This window comes from Lolium rigidum, chromosome 3 (genome assembly GCF_022539505.1).
Source record: "Lolium rigidum isolate FL_2022 chromosome 3, APGP_CSIRO_Lrig_0.1, whole genome shotgun sequence".
In the NCBI taxonomy this organism is placed as follows: domain Eukaryota; kingdom Viridiplantae; phylum Streptophyta; class Magnoliopsida; order Poales; family Poaceae; genus Lolium; species Lolium rigidum.
The window spans coordinates 303,489,037-303,512,224 of NC_061510.1; the positions used below are offsets into that span (position 1 = coordinate 303,489,037).

General features: G+C 44.7%; 1 pseudogene; it reads left to right on the forward strand.

Annotated features, from left to right (window-relative positions):
* The first annotated feature begins 13,112 nt into the window (after window positions 1-13,112).
* LOC124699778 lies at window positions 13,113-21,751 on the forward strand (annotated as a pseudogene).
* The last annotated feature ends 1,437 nt before the right edge of the window (window positions 21,752-23,188 follow it).

The window sequence follows — 23,188 nt, forward strand, 5'->3', positions numbered from 1 at the left end:
TCGGCGGTCCCGGAGCTTAATGACGAGGATATGTGCGGTCTACCGTGCTTCACGAGAAGAGTCCGAAAAACTCGAGTCCCCTCAGGATTCAAGTTACCCGATCACTTCAAAAAGTTCGATGGCCTGCAAGATCCGGAGGACTGGTTAATTGATTACCTCGAGACGGTGAAGCTAACTGGAGGAACTAGAGCAACAGCCATGCAAAGTATTCAGGTGCACTTAAGTGGAGCCGCACGATCTTGGATCAAAAAACTTCCGCCAGGATCCATCGACAGCTGGAAAGTTTCGAGGACGTATTCGTCAAGAACTTCGAGGTCCACGTGCAAAAAACCCGCGTCATTAGAAGAGCTGAGGGCATGTCGACAAAAGCCGGATGAGTCAATGAGAAAATATATCCAAAGGTGGAACATCATAAAAAACTCGGCGAGAAAATATATCCGACGAGAGAGCAATAGATGCGTTTGTCGCGGGAATTAGGCGTGGAGATTTTGTCGAGGATTTGGGAAGGACCAATCCAAAAACGAGTATCCGCGTTGATGGAAATAGCAAATAGATGGGCGGACGGAGAAGACGCCGTCCACAATAAACGACACAGGTCGCCGGAGGAGGACCGTGGTCAAAATTATCAATCGAGGCGACGATTTCCTCGGCGGTATCGGAACTACGACGCTCCAGGGGCAAATTTCGGCTGGATTCGAGCAGACGCAGGAGGAAATAATAGAGATGATTATCGGAGAAGTAATGAACAGAGAAGCGACAATAGAGACGACTCCCGCAATAGACAAAATAGTGGGCCGAGGTTTCCAAGACCTTTCGTGTCCCCCGAAGAAATGCTGAACGGACCGTGCCAAATGCACTTCTTCCTCGACAGCAACGGGAAAAGACAGTCAGGGCACCTGCAGAAAGACTGTCGAAATTTCCAAACAATGTTCAGATGTGCAGAAAATGCTCACGCTCGAGCAGCACAAAGAAACCCTCGGGAGCCTAGGAGCGAAGTTCATCTACCGCCACCTCCCGCGATTACAGAGGACAATCGACACCAGCTCAGAATAGCGGCAGCACCCGCACCACCACCCTATGTTGATCCTAACTCCAACGGAGCGGTGTCGATGATTCGAAGGGAAGGCCGTCCAATAGAGCTCAAAAAGTAATCTCACGACAGGTGTTTATGGCGAGAGAAAATGCCTCCACCAACAGTTGAGTACCTTAATTGGTCGGGACAAGATATCGGCTTCACAATAGCGGATCATCCGCAGCAAGTTCCTCGACCGGGGCGGTCGAGCACTTATTCGCCGGCGGTTATTGCGGGTTTTGATGTTTCTCGAGTATTCATAGATGGTGGCAGCAGCTTAAACCTTATGTATGCGGATACATTGAGGAAGATGAACATATCCTTAGCAAACCTGAAGCCAACGGACACCAGGTTCCACGGCATCACACCAGAAAAACCAAGTTACCCATTGGGGAAGATCAACCTCGACGTTCAGTTTGGAAGTCGAGAAAATTATAGAATCGAGAAACTGGAGTTTGAAGTCGTGGATTTTCCATCGCAATACCACGCTTTGTTGGGACGACCAGCATATGCTAGGTTTATGGCGGTACCACATTATACATACCTGTTATGGAGATTGCACGGACCCAAGGGACCAATCACGATCAAAGGGAGTTTTGCCTTAGGCGATAAGTGCGACAAGGATTTCCATCGGTTATCGAAACCTTCGGGATGCAAGCTGAATACTTGGCATCGAAAAGCATGACCGATTACGACGTACTGCCGGACGTTGGAAGGCCAAACAAAGAATCAACTTTCAACACGAGAGAAAAATTCTAAGGAGGTGCGGATTCACCCGACGGATCCAAAAAAGACGACATCCATTGCAAACAACATGGATATCGCATAGGAAAGCGCGCTCGTCGAGTTCCTCCGTGAGAGCTGGAAAATCTTCGCATGGTGTCCAGGTGACATGCCGGGAGTACCCGGGGAACTTGCCGAGCACCACCTAAATTTGGATCCAACGAGCGAAACCAATCGAGACAACCTTTGCGGCGTTTTTCGGAACTAAACCGCAAATCCATGCTATCGAGAAATAAATCGACTAGAGGAAGCTGGTTTTATCGGAGAGATATCTACAGAAGCCACATGGGTAGCTAACCCGGTGATGGTGCCGAAGAAAAACACGACGAGTCCTTCGCATGTGCGTCGACTTCACGTGTCTCAACAAACATTGCCCTAAGGATCACTTTCCCCTCCCAAGGATCGATCAAATCATCGACTCCACGGCAGGTTGTGAACGTCTTTCCTTTTTGGATGCATACTCTGGTTATAACCGGATCAGATTAAAAGAAGATGATGAAGCCAAAACAGCGTTTATTACACCTTACGGCGTGTTTTGCTACAAGACAATGCCCTTCGGTCTAAAAAATGCGGGAGCAACATATCGAGAGGATGATGCGAAGTGTTTAGCAACACGGATCGGGAAAAACGTGCAAGTATACATCGATGATGTCGTCATAACATCAAAAAAGGGGACAACGTTGATCGAGGATCTCAAAGAAACTTTTGACAACCTCGACAAATTCCGCCTCAAGCTGAACCCAACGAAGTGTTCTTTTGGCGTCCCAGCGGGAGAACTTCGGGATTTCTAGTTTCAGCAAGAGGGATTGAAGCAAATCCCGACAAAATACAAGCCATAGTAACAATGAGGAAGCCAACAAAGTTGAAAGAAATACGAGCGACTAAGCTGGGCGAGTCGCAGACTTTGAGCAGATTCGTCGCCGAGGTTAGGAGAAAAAGCGTTACCATTTTATGCGGCTGATAAAACAAGGAGATAAATTCCGGTGGAACGAAGAGGCCGATAGAGCTTTCGAGGATCTGAAGCGAAAAATCTCGACACCACCAATCCTGGTGGCTCCAAAGGAAAAGGAACCTCTCTCGTTGTATATTGCAGCCACACACCAAGTGGTTAGCACGGTGTTAGTTGTCGAAAGAGAAGAAGAAGGGAAAATCCATGGAGTACGGCGACCAGTATACTTCGTGAGCGAAGTCTTGTCGCCCTCAAAACAAAGGTACCCTCAGTACCAAAAGCTAGCATATGGAGTGTTCACGACAGCACGAAAATTGCGCCACTATTTTTCGGCACACCCGATCATAGTGGTCAATGAAGCTCCTTTGTCAAATATACTAAACAACCCAGAAGCTACGGGTCGTGTCTCCCTTTGGGGAATAGAACTTTCCCCTCGGGACATCACGTATGAAAAAAGAAAAGCAATAAAGTCGCAAATACTACCGGACTTCATCGCAGAGTGGATGGAGTTGCAAAATACGGGACCCCGGATTTATCGAGAACCTGGACTATGAACTTTGATGGGTCCAAGAGACTAGAAGGGGCTGGCGCGAGAGTAGTACTCATATCACCTGAAGGCGACAAGTTGAAGTACATCCTTCGGATGACGTTCCCTAACGCGTCTAACAATGAAGCGGAATATGAGGCTCTCATACACGGGATGAAGATGGCGAAAGCACTGCGGAGCAACTCGATTAAAAATCTTTGGCGATTCACGGTTGGTAGCTCAGCAAGTTATGAACCAATGTGACGCGAGTCAATGATAGCATGATGGCATACAAGGAGGTGTACAATGAGCTCGAGAAGTTGTTCGATGGATGCGAAGTAAATCATATTAGTAGATTGAGCAACGACGAAGCCGACGTTCCGGCAAACATCGGGTCGCGGTGCCTTGCGGTCCCACCGGGTGTATTTTGGGAAGAGATAACGAGAGAGATCCACCGAGTCGACAAAATCAAAAAAGAAGGAGAAGAAACCCTCGGGGACTACCAAGGAGAAGCAAGAGGAAGAAGAAGAAGAGCAAGACCTAGTCATGGTAATACAGATACCATGGATGCAGCCATACATATCATATATACTCAGGAAAGAAATACCCGACGATCCGGTCGAGGCAAGGCGAGTAATTCGACGCTCCAAAGCTTTCACGAGTGGTTAAGGGAGAATTATATAAGAGAAGTATTTCGAGGCGTCTTGCAAAGGTGCGTCACACCGAAGAAGGAAGAATAATTCTGAAGGATGTACACGAAGGAATATGTGGCCACCACGCAAGTAGTCGAGCTATCGCAGCCAAGGTTTTTCGGGCAGGATTCTACTGGTTAACGAGCAATTGAGGATGCTAAGGACATAGTACGAACTTGCGACGCGTGTCAAAGGTTTGCCGCAAAACCTCATTCTCCAGCGAGCAGAGTTAGCACCAATACCTTTGTCGTGGCCCTTTGCACAATGGGGACTCGATATGGTGGGCAAGTTACACAAATCGTGGCCGGGAGGAAAGGAATACATGCTAGTAGTCGTCGACAAATTTACAAAGTGGATAGAAGCGAAGCCGATAAATTCACCGGACGGAGCATCTGCGATAAAATTCATAAAAGGCCTCGTCTTCGATTTGGAGTGCCCCACGAGCATCGTCACGGACAACGGCGAGCAACTTCACATCCAATGAATTCAAAGACTATTGCAAAGAGGTGGGTATCAAGCTGAACTTTGCATCGGTTGCACATCCTCAAACCAATGGGCAAGTCGAGAAAGCCAATGGCATCATCTGCAATGGCATCAAGAAACGTCTGTTGGGACCTTTAGAAAAAGCTCGACATACCTGGCCTGAAGAATTACCAAGTGTGCTGTGGAGCATCCGAACAACACCAAATACGGCGACACAAGAAACCCCGTTTTTTCTGGTCCATGGCGCGGAAGCAGTACTTCCAATAGAAATAGAGCACGACTCCCCTAGAGTCACAGCATATGATGAAGAAGCGTCAAAAATAGCATTGGAAGACGATGTAGATGCACTTGACGAAGCTCGAGACGAAGTACTATCTCGGGTAATCAAATATCAACAGGACTTGAAGAATTACCACAGTCGACGTTTGCGGCCAAGATCTTTTCAGGTGGGCGACCTAGTTCTTCGGCTCACGCAAAAAAGTCATGAAAAACTCGAGTCACCATGGCTTGGCCCTTACATCGTCACGGAAGTAATCGGAGGAGGAGCATACGGGATAAAGGACAAGAAGACAGGGGTGGAGGAGCCAAACCCCTGGAACGTGGCGCAACTTAGGCGGTTCTACGCCTAGAGTCGAAATATAGTCCTTGTAAAACTTCAATGTACTCGAAACGCCCGCGAGTTTTCGGACGCACTCTTTTCCTTTTTCGGGGCACCGAGTGGGGCCGGAGAAGGTTTTTAATGAGGCGGGCTCGCGGTGCTGCAATATAATAAAGATAGTGGCCATATCACCTTTCTTCTTTATCAACATGACCAAAGTCACTGCTCCAGACGAATTCCAATATAGTTCATCGACAAAAGAAAAACCTTACCTTGGTATTCAAATACCTCGTGAGTCACTAAAAATACAAAATAGTACTCAATAAAAGCTCGGGGGCTCATATTTGCCTCAAATATATAAATGCCTTGGTTCACAACCTCGCAAATATACAAATATAGTAAAGAGTCACCGAAACACTCGGGGGCTAGACAGACATAGAAATATAATGGTTGCTTTACAATATAGTCATGGATTACAAAGAAAAAATATCTACAAGAAGAAAATAACTAGTCTTGATTCAGTATGTCATCAAGAGTAACTCTGTCCTCCTCAGGAGCAGCACCAAGAAAATCGGCATAATGGCCATCGGCAAAAAAGTCGGCATCCATCCGAAGCAGGTCCTCAATCATCTCTTCGGCTACAGGCGTAACCTTCGTGTTAATCCTGTCAACACCAACTCTCCGACGTTTTACCTTTTGGTGAACCTTCTCGACAACCTGGGTAAGGTCAAGCTTCGAGTGGCAGATCTGGAGCATGATAAGAGCAAATCTGGCACCAGCTACCAGTTGTGCTTTGACAAAGTCATGGATACTGCGAGCATCCTTGAACTTTTCCATCAATTCAGGAAGAGTTTTTGGTTGGACATTCCGAGGAAACATGGAATTGTAAACCATGGATAAGGATTTGGTACAGAAGTGAAGAAAATCACGGGTTTGAGAGGTGCGATCTTGAAATCTGGTAATTTGGCGGGTCCTCTCTGGAGTAGCCCAAAACAAAGAACCATGGTCCAAGGAAAGATTAACTAGGAGGTTTGTCCTAGCATTCACCCTCTCTTCCTCGGCAACAGCATCAATAAAGGCACCTATCAAAACAACGAAAGGACAACCTCTAAGAGGCAATAGCATGAAGATGAAAGATATTACAGGATGAGACAAACATACCCGACATATCTGCACTGGCTTCATTCATTAACTCGAGCATGAAATTTTCTCGAGTAACCGCCTTTTCAGCCTCGGAAGCAGCAATTTCTTTAGCAGCCACAGCCTCGCGAGTTTGCTGAAGGGCAACTTTTTCGGCTTCAGATGACTTACGAGATTGCTCCATCATCACAAGTGTTTGCTTCTTCGCATACTGAAGTTGTTGTCGAAGCTCATCCAATTCTTGCGACAAGGTATCATCGACAGGTGCAGCATCAGTAACAGTTCTCTTCGCGCGGGAAGAAGGCGAAACATTGGAAGGAGTGGAAGTTGGAGTATAGTTATCAAATATCAACTGAAATTTAAACAGGACAACATCAAATAACAAGCAAAGATAGAGTTCTTCATTAATCTCTTGGGAATAATTACAAGGGCATTACAGTGGAGCTAAGGAAATACGTGTCGCCAAATAACTACTTTGGCGACAAGAGCAAAAGAAGCAAAAAGAAAAACAGAGGCATGCAACTAGACCTCCGGCCTTGACGAACTAGGAGTCGACGCTGGTTTAATCCCAAGATAGGCCAAGATCTTCTTCGTGTTGGGCTTGGCTGCCTTCATCAGCGATCGCCATCTTGATTGCTCAATCTGCTCGGTGTCGCCAACTTTCATCCAGTCAATAGCCTGTCCACTGTCAGCAACCAACGCGACAGTGTTTTCAACAGCAACCTTCATATTTTCTTGGCGCACTTTTAGTCCAAGGTCCTCCGATGTATTGAACATCTTGGCGAGGTCAAGGAAAGTCGAAGGTTCCTCTTTCTTCGGGAAGAAATAGGGGAACAACGCCGACAAAACCGCACTGGCATTGGCCACGCCCTCACGAATTTCGCGCCCATGCAATTCCAAAAGAGAGAGTGCGTCAAGGAGAGGGTCATTGACGGGATTTTCCAGATCAAAATCCTGGTCTGTTTGGGCTGCCATGTGAGACAAAACATTAGTCGAAAACCAAGATACAGGAAATGCAACAAAATAGAAGAAATTGAGGATATTACTCAGCGTACGTCGACTTTGCGACTTCAAACGCTTGATGATCCCTTGCTCACGAGCAGCCTGTGCAGATTTTTGCTCGTGCAAGGCAGATTCAGCATCTTTGAGCCTTTGCTGCAATTCTTCGACACTAGCGGCCTTTGCTTTGGCATCATCAGCTTCAGCTCTAGCTTCGCTAGCGGCAAGCTCAGCTTTCTTGCGAGCCGTCTCACTTTGCTCGAGTTTTTGAGCAAGTGTTTCAGCACGTTCGTTAGCCTCTGCCAGTTTTTCTGTCGAGATGAGGAAAAGAAAGAGAAGAAAGATCAAAAATAGCGACAAGCAGCAGGAGTAAAAAACCAGGGAAAAACAGCAAGTATAAAAGTCATTACCTTCGGCTCTGGCGGCATATTCACGGTACCCAATAAATTGGGATCCGATGCGAAGAAGCTCTTTGATCATTGGCTGTTCAAACATCAAAAGAGCAGAGTTGAAACATCGGCATGAAAAACAGAGTGAAGATGCGAAAAAATAAAAATAAAGAAAATATAGATGTCGACAAGCTTACATCATCAAAGAGCGAGTCGACGAACCGCCTAATTGAGGGGCAGGTTCAACAATCTTTTCAACCCTTGCCCTTTTTGGTGAAGGAGCAAGGGGGCTTGATGGTGGAGTAGTGGTGACGACGTTTTGTTGAGGAGGCGACGTTTCATCTCCTTCAACTAGCGTGTCTGAAACAGTACGATGACGTGACGTGCTTGTCCGAGGAGCCACGTCAGTAACTGGTACTCCTTCTTCCTCATCACTATTGAACAAAAAATCGACAGTATAAAAAGCAAGACAAGATAAATATTTCGAGTGCAAAAAAAAAAAGGGGGGAGAGATAAAAGTCGACTTACGAGCTGATGAGGGATTCAACATAAGGATCATAAGCTGCCTTCGGATGAGAAGGAACAACTTCTTCAGCCCTAGAAGTGCCAGAATCCTCGGCATTTTTCCTTTTCCTATTGTTCTTTGGAGAAACAGCAGGAGGAAGGGATTGCGTCGATTCACTGGCTTCAGACTCAGCTTCTTTTTCATGCGAAGCCGCAGATTTGTGAGAACCCGCGACTTCACTTTCAGGAACAGAAGAGCCTTGAGTGTCTTCGGCAACGATGGCCATTTCTTCGACTTCTCCACCCTCAGGAAGAGGAGGAAGGGAAGTCATAGTAGGATGGTTCTGTTAAAAAAAAATATAGTAATGACAAAAGGAAAAATGAAGAGTTGACAATACAATGAGATAAAGAAAAAGTGCGGAACAGGATAAAAAACTCGGGAAGACAAAATACCTTGGGGAGTGGATTGGTGGAGCTGTAAGGTTCCACGCGACTCGAAGAAGGAATTGGGTCTTTGCCCAGGCGAGAAAGTCTTCGAAGTAACTTTTCGAAGTCCTTGGTGGAAAGATTACCGGAGATTCTGTTGGCATCATTTTCACCAGAGTACGTCCAAAGGGGATTTTTGCGAGCCTGAAGAGGCTGCACTCTAATCCTAAGGAAGTAGGCAGTGATTTGAACACCAGACAGCTCTTTGCCTCGAGTGTTTTGAAGCCGACGAATACGAGACATGAGTGCCTCTGTCGCCTTTTTCTCTTCCTCAGAAGCTTCGGCATCCCAAGAACGGCGACGTTGAATTTTGGCATTTCCGTCGAAAGGAACTATGTTGTGCTCAACGGAGTTGGCGCTTTCTTCGTGAATGTAGAGCCACTTTTTGCGCCATCCTTGGACAGAATCAGGAAACTTGACATCGAAATAGTCGACATCGGTGCGAACACGGATAACAACGCCACCGATGTTATAAGTGACGTTGTGGGAGCCATTGCGGCGAAGGCGGAAAATGCGCTTCCAAAGAGCCCAATTGGGAGCGACTCCAAGGAAGCATTCGCAAAGGGTGATAAAAATAGAAATATGAAGGATGGAATTGGGGGTCAGGCTGGTGCAGCTGAATCCCATAAACGAAAAGAAGGCCGCGGAGGAAATCATGGATTGGAGGCGAAAGGCCGCGGATTAGATGGTCAACAAAACTAACCCGGTACTCCATTGGAGGATTGGGGTAGCTTTCTTCGCTAGGAAAGCGGATGGCATCCTCCTTCTTCATAAGGCCGAGCCTCTTCAGCATGTTGGTATCTTGGTTGGAGATTTTCGATCTCTCCCACTCAAGATCCTCGGCGGCCATCTTGGATTCCGGAGTGCTGTGGCGAGTCAGGCGCGCGCGCGGTGGCATCAACGGCAATGGGCAGAGCAATGTATGCGAGTGCGGGAAATCAGAGAGAGTTGGGCGCAGGGAAAGTTTTGCGAAGAGGAACAGGTGAGCGGCGCAAGCGAGGGGATGAACGGAGGTTGAAGACAGGTTTATATAAGAATTGGGTGAAGCAGTGTGCCGTTGGATGAGGAAATCGTGTGGTGAGCATAGATCTTCTAGATACAAGGGCAAACAAGTATTTTTACAGAGATAGGCGATACCGTACGTGCGCCAGAAAAAGCGGAGGATGTGTGTCCCCCACTTGCACGACGTGTCAACGTGGTGGGAACGATGGACCCACAAGGCAGAACAAACTCGACCATCAATAGAGTTGAAGAAAATTTGCCAAGGGAAAATATGTCGACAAGAAAAATAAAAGGAGAATGGCGACAGGATGAGTTATTTGCATACTTCGGGAGCCTTTGGTCAGAAACAAGTTTTTGCCCAAATGCTCGGGGGCTACTTCGAAAAAACTAAAGTTTCGACTATGGCACATATAGAAATTGCGGGAGCCTACAACCAAGCACAAGTTCTTGGTTGTAGCCTCGGGGGCTACTCCCATCGGGAGCGCTGTTCGCGCACCCGATAGATAAAAAAAAAAAAAAAAAAAAGAGAAAAGAGAAAAGAAGAGAAAGATTATTGGGAGATACTGGCAATATAGCGACAAGGTGGACTAAAATGTTGAGCCTACAACCAAGCACAAGTTCTTGGCTGTAGCCTCGGGGGCTACTCCCATCGGGAACGCTGTTCGCGTGCCCGATGAAATATAAAAAGGGAGAAAGAAAAAGAAAGATAGAACAGCAAGAGAGTATATTTCGAGTTATAATTAACTCTACATATACTCCCATCGGGAGATTAATATAAGTCATATTTGACTCGATAAAATGTGCCATTCCAACAGCCGGAAAAGCACTCGACAATATATTCTCAGAACGCCAAAGTTGCGATCAATTTCCGAATGCCGCAAATTTGCGAAGGTAAGACCCCGGATCTATTCTGTCGGGCGTGGCATCGCCAAAGACTGTGCTCTGCTACTTTTATCCGTATCAGCAGATACGAAGAAAAATCCTAACGGACGCGTTAGGTACTCGATAAATTCGACTGGGACTCGACAGAATGGTAAGACCTTAAGCGGCACCTGTCGAAGTTTACACCAGTATCCCGAGATCATGTCCGGGGACGTGATTTTGAAGTAGGTTTTTGCGGATTGCCACTAGAGCGGTTAACTAGTACCGATCCGTCAGATGAACTAGCCCCAACTACCAATATCCCTGTACAATATAGAATTTTATGAGAAGAAGTATAAAAGTTAGAGCTTTCGAGTAAAAATAAACAGTGGAGATTTTCCCTGACTCTATGATTCAAGCAAAATCTCGGGGGCTACTGACATAGGCATCCCAAATGGGCCTGCCGAATATAGTACCCGGGGTTTATTGAAGGCCCATTACCCGAAGAATAAGAAGATTCGGAAGCCCAAGATGTACTTAAGGAAAAGATAGAGTTGTAATAGGAAGTGTTATTTGTAATCGGCGGGATGAGTTAGAAACCGTCCCGGACTGCGTAACTTGTACAAAACGAAACCCTCGGCTCCACCTCTTATATAAAGGGGGAGTCGAGGGACGAAGAGATCATCAAATCATTGTCTGCAAACCCTAGTTTTCATATTCGTCGAGTACTTTTCGGCTGAAACCTTCGAGATCTACTTGCCTTCTACTTCTAACTAAACCCTAGCCTACAATCCATAGGCATTGATAAGTTAATCCCTTGTCAGCCAATGCACCACACATACCAAAACGAGGCCTCGTATGTAGGATCACCCGACAGGCAGAGGGACTATCCCCAAACTAAGTCTAGTGTGCCAGTAATACGGCACACATGACTAAGTTTGAGGGCAGCACCATGCCTGTCGTTGTGCCATAGTTGAATCATTGGCCAATGCAGAACTCAAGAAGCAGAAACATGCAAAGCAGGGTATCAGATGCCTCATACAATGAGGACATATGTAGGAGATGTTTGAACAGAACCAATGGCTTGGTCATGTTAAGTCATGCCATAGGTTCTGATCAATCATCTTCTCATACTATGATCCCAGGGCATAATCATTGGCCTAGTTCAATCAAGAAACAACACAATTGCCACTTCAAATTGAGTATATTACGAGTGGTACTTAGGTACATTACAAATTGTACTTAGGCCACATTACAAATTCATACAGTACGTCTATATCACATTCATCACTCGTCACAAGTAGCCCTGATCCTCTTGAGCTTGTGCTTGATTGCAAAGTTCACTTGAAGCAGATCGTATATGTCATACTCTAGCTTTCTCTTCTCGGCCTCCAAAGCCTGTTTTTCTGCCTCCCATTTCTGTTTCTTAGCACTTATCACTTGTGCTTGTGTTCTCTGCATATTCTTGAGCATTGCAACTTCCTTCTTCAAGTCCTCCCACTCCTCTTGCGTCTGAACAAACTAGCGCGACTCATCTCAACTTTTCGCACAACAATGATAACATGGTAAACCCGAACACAAAAAATCTTCGCCTCTATGCATGCACAGTAAGATCTGACAGTTTCAGTAATCCAAAGGCCGGTCTACGAAGGATCTACCACAATCCGACACTATAGTAACAGATCTAAGCAAATCGAGACCGTGAAATGCAAGAACTGGACAAGAACTGCAAGAAATGGGGACAAACACCTTGCAAAATGTCAGTCCGACCGCTATCCTAACGGAAACCCTAGCAGATCTAATGTGCATGTCGTCGGAAATGCCCGAAAATGGCATATATGTTTCAACAGAACGAGTACGAAGGTGAGAAGGAGGGGTCGTTATCGCCATTCTTCCGGCAGAGGACGAGCTCGAGGTTGCGGGCGAAGATGAGATGCCGATGAGATCTGCGGAGCAGATTGCGGCCGATGTCGAGGTCCTCGTCGCCGACGTCTCCTCCTCCGGTAGCGGTGCTCCTCCCCGCGTCGGCGCGACGATTTGGTCGGCGGGAGGGGAACCGCCGGGTGATGTGACAATTTGGGGGAGGTGAGACTACAGTCGCGAGTGAGAGGAAGAAGAGAGGAGCGGTGAGGCTAATTATGGCGCGTGTTCCCGAAGGGACGCGGCGTCTCCGCCTCCCTTCCCCACGCGTGCAGGCCGCAACGGGCCTGGTCCCGAAGAAACTGCCATTTCAGACGTTCCTCCAAACCTGTCCCAGGGCTGCTTTGAGAACCGGTTAATGCGAGAACACCGCTCGATCCAGGCATCCAAACAAGCTAAAAATTGCTCCCCGCATGCGAACCAAGGGGATGCAGGCTACTAAACGCGTCTGTAGCGAGCCGCCGCACCGTATGACTATTTGTGCGTGTCGCTGGGTAGTCCGAACTCCGAAGTCAGCTCCATGATTGAATTCTTGCGCCGACTTTTAACATTCATCCTGTCGCAAAGCGGAAATGTTCCGAGCATTTTCCTCCCGTACTCTTTTTCTCCTCCACAACGCGTCTTGCCCACGCACAAGTGGGAAGGTGCCCCGAGAGGTGTTGAAGCAAGCGAGTCCCCCTCGGCTGGCGCCAGGCAGGGCGGTCTCCACGGCGGCCGGTGCCACTCCTCCGCCGCCGTGCCATTGACGGCTGCAAGGTGGGCGGCAGGGTTTGGCGCTGCATGCCCCAGGTTAGAAGCTTTGAGTCGCCATTCGATTTAGCTGAAAGTTGTGCGTTCGTGTGAGGTTCAGTTGAAAGTTCCAGAAAAATTGCCGTCCCCGTGGTAAATTTCTGCGATGTTATCTGCATCTTGGGACTACTGTCGGTTGTTGGGAGTTGACTCATTTCTTCAGTTATCGCAATCTTATTGACTATTTACGGCATCTTAGAACGGTGGTCTAGTTTAGTGATTTTGTTTTCGAAATCAGAGGCCTTTGGTTGATGGGTTATTGTGCGCAAGTCATGCGTTTGTCCTCCTGTTGTGCCACTTCACCTGACACAAGAGTATGATTGTTTTCTGCCAAGGAAAAATTGTTTCTGTAATTGAGTTAATCGAAAAAAAATCCTCCAAATTAAGAAAGTGTAAGTACATTTCAACGTACTGCAATATTGTTTGTGAGTTGTAATTTTAAATAAGTACTCCGTAGTAGTTACTTAGAAGTAAACATTGTTCCTCGTATGTCATGTTCTAATTAGCTGAAAGAAGCAAAAGTTCCCCATGTGAAAGTCTCATTTAATGGCTATTTCTCAAAATGTAGTAAACCCAATGGTAACAAGCACATCAGGAGAGGCACAGCCACAGATGGACAGACGGCTCCTGAGAGCAGCCACAGATGGTGATTTAATATCATTGAAGGAATTGGCTGCAGAAAATCCAAGCATGCTGCTTGGAACAACTCTTCAGGGGAACACCTGCCTCCACATATCATCTTTTCATGGCCATGAGGAATTCTGCAAGGATGTGTTGGCGCTAGACCATTCTCTCCTCTCAAAGGTCAACTTGGAGAAGGAGACGCCACTTATCGTTGCTGTGACAGGTGGTCACGCTACTTTAGCTTCCTTATTACTCAAACTCTGTCCTAGTAAGACAATCTTAGCAGAGGACAAGAACAAATGTAATGCACTGCACCATGATATCTGTTGTGGCCATAAGAACCTTGCGCTAGACTTAATAGATGCAGAGCCGGCCTTGTGAAAAGGTGTGAACGAATATTGCGAGTCACCCATGTTCGTCGCGGTGATGAGAGGTTTCACAGATGTTACTGAGAAACTGCTGGAAATTCCTGGTTCTACTTATTCCGGACCCCACAAATACAATGCCCTGCATGCTGCGGTGAGGAATGGAAATTCAGGTACTGCCTATTCTAGTTGAATATGGGACCGACTAGCATCTGGATTATTAAACATAGCATTTTCTGTAGCTTAACTGATTCTACTCCTAATTTTTTTGCTTCAACTTGATTCTGCTCCTAGTTTTGTTGTACACCATTCACGCTAATCCTTGATTGCTAAAGACTCTCAATTATTAACCATCGCTGTTCCTTCTATCAATTTTTTTTTCAGCTGTCGCTGAAAAAATCATGGGTAAATATTCTCAGCTGGCCACAGAAGAATCTGTGCGAGGGAGTAGTCCTGTGAAAAGTGCTGTACTTCGAGATAAAGCCAACGTGCTACGAGTACTGTTGAAATGTGACCGCTCTTTAGGGTATGGAGTAACCAAAACTGGCGGTATTCCTCTCCTCGTTTATGCTGCATATCGAGGTCATATTGATGTTGCTCGAGTACTTCTTTACCATTGTCCAGATGCTCCTTATAGCAAACCAGATGGTTGGACATGTCTTCATGAAGCTGTGGAAGCGGGTCAGACGAAGTTCGCTGAATTTATCTTGGGGACACCACAACTTCGGAAGCTTATTAACATGCGAGATGGCAAAGGGAAAACAGCTCTACATTATGCAGTCCAGAAGTGTAATCCTAGAATAGTTGCTGCTCTGCTGTCTCACATGGATACAGACACAACATTGCTTGACAAAGGAGGACTTCCAGCAGTTTGGGAATTACGAAACTCGACTGATCGTGCCAAGACTTTAAACTGGGTATGTATATACGTTATCCATATAGACAATGTGCATTACATTTATCTAGTAAATGCATCTCTGTTTGCAATATTGGAAAATCAACTTGTTTGAATCAATGGACAGACTTAGAATGGAAATCTGTTAAAATCGAGATGCACGATAAACGAAGAACGAAAAATAAAACACTGCAGGGGACACGAGATTTTAACGTGGAAAACCCTTGCAACACACAAGGGAAAAACCACGGGCGCCAGCCAGCAAAACTTCACTATTTCGGTGGTGTTTACAAACGCCGTGGGTGTACAATGATGCGACAAACCCTAGCGGCGGCTTACAGGGAAAATATATAGACGGTGGCAACGATCGGACCTCGCTCCGCTCGTCAGAAGTTAGCCTCTTCTTGGAATTTGGATCACAATATAACAAACTCCACCTTGAGACAAATTCCTTGTAGCATGAACTTCAACAATCACCTGAATCAACAAAGAAAACACTTGCTGGCGCCAATAGCCACTTGGGCTAAACAGTTATACCAACCAAGCTTGAGCAAAGCTCAAACTTGGACACAGGGACAGAGCTTAGTCATCATATCAGCAGGATTATCATGAGTACTAATCTTGCATACCTTCACTTTACCTTTTGCAACCACATCTCCGATTGCGTGGTACTTAATATCAATGTGCTTTGTCCTCTCATGGAACATCTGATCTTTAGTAAGATAAATAGCACTTTGACTGTCCATCGAACAACTTAATGCAAGAATTATCTCCACAAAGCTCAGCATATAAACCTTTCAGCCAAACAGCCTCTTTACCCGCCTCGTAAATAGCCATGTACTCAGCCTCGGTAGTAGATTGTGCAACAAGCATCCCGCAAAGTAGCCCTCCAGCTAACAGCACATCCACCAACGAGTAAACACATAACCTGTGAGGGACCTTCTCTTATCCAAATCGCCAACGATAATCTGAATCCACGTATCCGGCGAGCCCCTCACCAATCCTGCCAAACCTCAAGCAAGCTTTTGATGTGCCGCGAAGGTACCTGAAAATCCACCGAACAGCTTTCCAATGTTCTTTACCGGGATTAGCCATGTATCGACCGACCAAACTCATAGCATATGACAGATCAGGACGTGAACAAACCATGGCATACATCAAGGAACCAACAAGCACTAGAATAGGGAACTCGAGACATGTACTCAATATCATCTTCGAGCTAGGACATTGCAAAGCCGACAACTTGAAATGAGAAGCAATAGGAGTAGTAACTGACTTTGCATCATGCATATTAAAACGATGAAGAACTTTCTCAATGTACTTTTCCTGTCTAAGAAACAACAAACTAGACTTTCTGTCCCTTTTAATTTCCATGCCTAGTATTTTCTTAGCAGGACCAAGATCCTTCATCTCAAACTCACTACTTAATTGATTCTTTAAAATAGTGATCTCTTTCATGCTCTTGGCAGCAATCAACATATCATCAACATATAGCAGCAAATAAATAGGTGATCCATTAACAAATTTGATATACACACAACTATCATACTGAGATCTCTCAAAACCATGTGTAAGCATAAATGAATCAAACCTTTTATACCACTGTCGTGGCGACTGTTTCAGACCATAAAGGGACCGCTTTAATTTGCAAACAAGATCCTCCTTTCCAGGCACAACATAACCTTCAGGTTGGTCCATATATATCTCCTCCTCCAACTCACCATGCAGAAAAACAGTCTTTACATCTAGCTGCTCAAGCTCAAGATCATGCATAGCAACAATACCAAAGAAAGCACGAATAGAACTATGCTTCACAACCGGGGAGAATACATCATTATAATCAACACCTGGAATTTGACTGAAACCTTTTGCTACTAACCTTGCCTTAAACCGTGGAGGCTCATTAGGAGACAAACCTTCCTTTCTTTTAAATATCCACTTGCAGCGGACAGCCTTCTTTTGTTTAGGCAAGTGCACAACATCCCATGTGCCATTCTTCTCGAGCGATTGCATCTCTTCTTGCATCGCACCTACCCACTTCTCTTTATCAACCGAAGCAATGGCTTCAGTATATGTAGCTGGTTCAATATCATGCTCCACCTCGTTCAGCACAACTCAAAGCATAATCAACAATATCACATTCTTGAATTAATCGGGTAGGAGGTGCAATATTTCTCCTAGGGCGGTCAGCAGCAATAGACCGTCCTTGTCGCTGAACAAAAGGTGGTGAAGGTGGAACATCATTATCATCATTGTTGGTTTCAGGAACCATATTTTCATTCTCCTTTGCGTGCTCCACCTGCACGCCAATTCTGTGCTGCTCATCATCAGAAACATCAGGAGAATCAATAGCATCAGAAATATCAGTTGACGGACTATCATTAAACATAACCGCCTCATTAAAAACGACATTCCTGCTCAACACAATTTTCTTAGTTTCGGGATTCCATAATCTATATGCCTTAACTCCTGAACCATAACCAAGGAAGATGCACTTAACAGCCCTTGGCTCCAACTTTCCATTATCAACATGAGCGTAAGCGAGTGCAACCAAAAACTCTCAAATCTGAATAATCAGCAGGCGAACCAGACCATACCTCAATTGGAGTTTTCTTATCAAGTGGAACGAGAAGGTGACCTGTTGATGAGATAACATGCGGTGGAGGCTGCTTCAGCCCAAAAACTTTTATGCATCTTTGCATTAGACAACATGCAGCGAGCCCTCGAAATAATGGTCCCTGTTCATGCGTTCAGCCACGCCATTCTGTTGAGGGGTGTACGGAATGGTATGATGTCTTACCATCCCATCATTGCTTGCAAAACTCATCAAATTCATTTGAACAAAATTCCATACCGTTGTTAGTACGGAGTATCTTAACCTTCTTTTCAGTTTGGGTTTCTACCATAACTTTCCACTTCTTAAAAGCATTAAAAACATCAGATTTATGTTTCAGGAAATATGGCCACACTTTTCTTGAGTAATCATCAATAATAGTAAGCATGTAATTAGCACCACCATTAGAAGTTCTACGGGACGGACCCCAAACATCAGCGTGTACATAATCTAAAATGCCTTTGGTGGTATGAACGGAAGCATTAAATTTTACTCTTTTATGCTTACCAAAGATGCGGTGCTCACGGAACTCAAGCTTACCTAAATCGCAGCCATCAATTAGCTCTCTCTTTGCCAATTCTGCCATGCCAAGCTCACTCATATGTCCAAGACGCTTATGCCAAAGGTTAGTCTTACTAGATTCATCGGAACTAACGAGCAGCAGCAATACCGGGCAAAGTGCTACCTCTAAGGACATATAATTTCGCAGAATTCATATCACCAATCATAATAATGACAGAACCTGATGATACCTTCAAAAGTTTGTTCCCACCTTTGTACTTGTACCCGACACAATCAAGGGTACTCAAAGAGATCAAATTCCTCGCCATGGAGGGTATGTGTTTCACTCCTGTCAACGTGCGTGTCATCCCATCATGGGTCTTGATCTCGAACGAACCAATGCCAACAATGCCGCACCTGGTTGTCATTCCCCACACGCACAAAATCTCCACTCGCACTGCGACTCATAAGAACTGAACCAATTTTTGTTACAGCAAATATGAAAGGAACATGCGGTATCAAGAATCCATTCATCATCACGTGAAACACATGCAGCCAAGACAGCTAAGCAATCTTCATCAGAACTATCACTACCATCATTACCAGCAACAACGACAGCCTCACCTTTACCGGTGACAACGGCAGCCTTACCATTACCATCATTATTTTTCGGTTGGTAAGTTCCGTTTCTTTTCTCCTTGTTCCGCAGCTTCCAACAATCATCAATATTGTGGTTAGATTTCTTACAATACCTGCAGAACTTGTCACGTCCTTTGGACTTTGAGCGACCTCTGTCGCCCTTGCTCTTATCTCTGTTGTTGTGGTAGTAGTTATCTCGCTGCTCAGGCCTGCCACGGACCTCTAATGCCTCCGCCTTGGAGGACGAACTTTCAGCCTCGCACCATAGATTTCATTTTCTCCTTTTGTTGGAGAGCATCATAAACTTCCACGAGAGTTAGTTTGTCGCGGCTCAATAATATGGTGTCACGAAAATTACTGAAAGAATTAGGCAGCGAGCATAAAAGAAGAAGACCTAAATCCTCATCCTCATACTTAACTTCTATAGACTGCAAATCAGAAACAATCTCTTTCCAGGAAGATAGGTGATTCATTACCGAACCTCCCTCTTGCAACTTATGCGAGAACAGCTTCATCTTCACGTGCAATCTGCCCGTGAGATCCTTGGACAAACAGATCTCCTCTAGTTTGACCCATAACTCGGCGGTGGTTTTCTCCTGCAACACTTCCTGCAGAATATTATTGGACAGATGGAGTTGAATCAACGATAAAGCCTTACGGTCTTTTCGCTTCTCCGCATCGGTCCAGGTATCCTTCGCTTTCTCGCCGAAAGCATCGATCGCTTCATCCAGATCTGAAGATTGGGCGAGAATCGCCCTCATCTTCACTTGCCACAAAGCAAATCTCGTGGTGTAGTCCAGCTGCGGTAGATCGAACTTCAGAGACGACATCTCGTAAACCCTAGATCCAAAGAACACGGGCTCTGATACCACTTGTTAAAATCGAGATGCACGATAAACGAAGAACGAAAAATAAAACACTGCAGGGGACACGAGATTTTAACGTGGAAAACCCTTGCAACACACAAGGGAAAAACCACGGGCGCCAGCCAGCAAAACTTCACTATTTCGGTAGTGTTTACAAACGCCGTGGGTGTACAATGATGCGACAAACCCTAGCGGCGGCTTACAGGGAAAATATATAGACGGCCCAAGCCTACCGGCGACGGGCCTCGCTCCGCTCGTCAGAAGTTAGCCCCTTCTTGGAATTTGGATCACAATATAACAAAATCTACAACTTGCAGAACAAATTTATGCAAGTTACAACAAAGGAAAATAGAAACGCACGCCACCCAAATTCTGAAGCATTTTTTTGTTTCCATTAATCCTCCTTGATATATCACCAATCAAAGGTCTGGTAAACACCAGCTTCAACCAATCAATCTAAACAACGTTTCATAGTGCCCCCCTCTAAATAACTTTACCATTATTATTTTTAGATAATGGAAGCCTTAGTACAGCCTCTTCCCCCTATCTCTGCATTGGTAATGCAATTTTTTATCACGCTATTACCTTGCTTTCCTATTTTATCATCTTACTGCCAACTTATGGAAATTGTTCATCTATTTCTGCACAAAAATGACAAGACAAGCATCTCCATGGCAACAATCTCTTCTGAGCCACCTCGTCCCTCTTTCTAGTTCGGATTATCTAATAGTTAGGATATGTCCCTCGCAACTAGCTTACAAAAGGTCTCATAGATGTACAGCAGCGCGTCCTTAAAAACAGGTTGTGATTAAGTTGAAATATGAAACACGTGCGGTAACATCAAGTACACTAGAGACGAAAGTCTCTTATTTGTCAAGCGGTCATCCCTTCAGCAACGCTAATTCCCCCTCTTATTTTTTATGTTTCTTTACCATTGTACCGCTATCTTGCTATTCTTTTGAAGTTTTGATGATATGGATGACAGGATGAGTATAACAGAAGGCAACCATGTATACAATTGTACATGCCTCTACTGCATGTACATGACTTGAGAGTTTTTAGATCTGTTTCAGAATTGATTCTATATTTATGTATGATCAGTAATGCATGTGTTATTCATGTTTTTCAATGTCATAGCATATTCCCTCCTATTTGATTATTTAATTCATCAACTTAAAATAAAAATGCTTTAGATTATCATCATCTTCGCCCTGTCAAATGACATTTTCCTTTTTTCAATTTAAATTAAACACTCTCGTTAACATTTGTAGAATAGCTATTTGTTTCACTGATACCTTTCTTTGCACTCGTACAGAATGAAATCTGCATGCTTATGTCAGAAGCTGATCCCCAAAATATCACCTCTCTTAATAATCTTCACGCGCACGCCAAGAAAGATGTAACTAGTGAATCAAGGAAGGATGCAAAGTCACTAACTCAAACATACACAAGCAACACTTCCTTAGTAGCGATCCTCATGGCGACAATCACCTTTGCTGCTGCCTTCACCCTTCCGGGAGGATACAGCAATGATGCTGGGAGCCAGGGGCTTCCTGTCATGGCAAGGAATTTGGCATTTCTGGCATTCTTGATCTCAGACACCTTAGCTATGTGCTCCTCACTTGCTGTTGCGTTCATATGTATCATAGCGCGGTGGGAGGATTTTGAGTTCTTGATTTACTATAGATCTTACACTAAGAAGCTCATGTGGTTTGCATACACATCTACAACAACAGCTTTTGCAACAGGTTTATACACGGTACTGGTCACTCGACTCCCATGGTTGGCTATTATAATTTGCTTTCTACCGGCTTTATTGCCTATCTTGACGAAGCTATTAGGGGAGTGGCCTGTTCTTAGACTCAGATTCCGGTTGGGTCACACATTCAAGTCAGATCTCCTAGACATGGTCTGACCTACTCAATCTGTCCTATCGTTTTCTTCTAGTAAATATTCAATTTATAATATATTGTATTTTCTATTTTGTATGTCACTAGTGTAACTTCCTCTCAATTCTTTTAGCTGGATATTACTAATACATTTCACTTTGCTTATAAAGTAGTTGTGACTTGCACTGACAAAAAGAAATGTATTTGTATGCATTTTATATAATTAGCTCTATATTTTTATTCTACAATGTTGTACTTTGGCTCCACCAAGGGGTTGTATATATTGAAAATAAAACAAATATAAGGGGCTTAGGATTTTTCTACAAAGGGTTTGCAGGAGCAACAAGGTGGTGGAAGAGCATAATCACAAAATCATCGTGTGTTCAAACTTTTTTCCGCATCAGCACAAATGATATCATCTAGGTTTCCGCAACAAATGAGAATCGTAAACCTAGCATATTAAAGTTGGATGCAAAACACGGGTTCATCTAGTTCACGGCAGCACGGGTGTTTTTATATAAACGATGACTCCTTCGTTGCTTTAAAATATGTTGCTTACAACACTAGTCTAAAGGTGTGGTGTCACATATATATAGTTCTTGCGGAGAATGTTTTGTATGATGATACCCCAACCATGTCATCCATGAACAGGCTCCCAGCAAGCAAGCACTTAGCTTTCCTCTTCAAGTTATGCAAGTGTGGACTTTCTTCCAGCAGGCAGGAGAAAAACGTTCCTTAAAAAAGGCTTCATTGGTATCTGTTTATCCAGAACTGGATTCAATACCTACTGGCCTTTAAGCGTGGCTGTTTTTCTAGTATAGCATTTTGATTTTTCTCGTGTTTCAACAAGTTTTGAAAGGATCTGTCAATCCAAGTTTAAATCATAGATTTTCTTGGCTGTCGCATCCATTCTTTTGCATGGCAACTTCTGGCAAACCATAAACTATGATAGAACGTGTGAGCTTAGTGATACAATATGGGTTGGAGGAAATGCATTGAAGTTTGGGTTGGCGGAGTTGATTGGTGGTGGCACACCTCTTGCTGGTGATCTGACTTCAAAGTTGATAAGTTACTACCATACAAGCTGCAAAAACGAAAATGACGAAGACTCAACTGTGATATCTCTGTTGCTGCCGAAATCAGCAATGGAGAGATTTACAAAGGAGATCGGGGTTTGGGTGAAGAAATGCAAAGAGAAGATCATATATTGATTCACTTAGGTTGCCTGCGACTGATGTTCACTTCGAATATTGTGGTGTCTACAGTTGGTACAAACACATTCAATAAGTTCATTTCATCGCAAGGAACTAGTGATGTGATATAATGGAACAGCACTAGAAATTAGACAGCATAGCAATATATGCTACCCTTTATGTGATCAACCAATACTGTACTGAATCACACTGTTTTTCTTTTCTTTCTGCAATAAGTATAAGCATTAAGTATGGAACCTGGTGTCGTTCTGATGGACACAACTTTTTATATTATGAAACTATGGCCCATCAAAGGCAAAGCAGAGTGTTCTTGAAATAGATGAAATGTGAGCCATAGGGGTGCCCACTGATACCGCTATTGCTGCTACCACTGCGGACTGCACCTACT